Source organism: Monopterus albus, unplaced genomic scaffold (genome assembly GCF_001952655.1).
Source record: "Monopterus albus unplaced genomic scaffold, M_albus_1.0 scaffold96.1, whole genome shotgun sequence".
NCBI lineage: Eukaryota > Metazoa > Chordata > Actinopteri > Synbranchiformes > Synbranchidae > Monopterus > Monopterus albus.
This window is the reverse complement of record NW_018127976.1, coordinates 2,711,676-2,712,400: the sequence shown is the minus strand read 5'-3', so window position 1 is coordinate 2,712,400 and position 725 is coordinate 2,711,676. Positions and strand designations below refer to the sequence as shown.

The 725-nt window shown below is 39.4% G+C and overlaps 1 protein-coding gene across 5 annotated transcripts in view; it reads right to left on the bottom strand.

Moving 5' to 3' along the window:
• The window catches only part of arhgef4 (Rho guanine nucleotide exchange factor (GEF) 4), an 84,463-nt gene that overhangs the window by 25,017 nt on the left and 58,721 nt on the right, over positions 1-725 (bottom strand). The gene's annotated exons all lie outside the window — the stretch shown is intronic.

Below are 725 nucleotides of genomic sequence, written 5' to 3'. Positions count from 1 at the left end.
CATTTTGATGATCAGACAGGTTGGAAACAAACCAACAGGTCAGTCAAAATGATTGACAAGAGAACTAAAAAGTGAACAGCAACATTCATACCTAGCTAGGCTGTTGTAAGCAAGCATCCACTTCCTGCTTCAGTTTTACCTAATGTACTATGGAAGCATGTTTTCTGTGCAGTCAGGTGTGTGCTCATTTTCTATTTAACCCCCAAATAAAGTGGCTGGGATAATCTGGATAAACTGTTAAAATGTTATCATTAATGACAGAAATGACTGGTAAAACTGAAAGTAAGGTCCAAATTGTAATAAACCATAATTATCCTTTAGTATTACATTGTACATAATGCTCTGCTGTGGATGTGCTACTATAATGTACATTGTTAGCTGTTTTTACCATGAACTACAGGAGGTTTCTTGTACTGGAATGCATTAAACATAGTTTGTTTAGAAAGTAGTTCAGTAGGAAAAGTTTAACATGTATCCTTCCATTAGTACAGCATGACGCTACCACTGCCCATCTCCTCTGTTATATGAAGTGACGGGTTGGAGTCGGGCACCTTATCAAATGCTCCATCAAGGTGACAAAGTTGCCCACAGGCCAGTACTTCAGCGGCCACTTTCCTACAGCTCAGCATGCAGGCTACATGTACACTCACACTCAGACACATACAGTGGGTACGGAAAGTATTCAGACCCCCTTAAATTTTTCACTCTTTGTTATATTGCAGCCA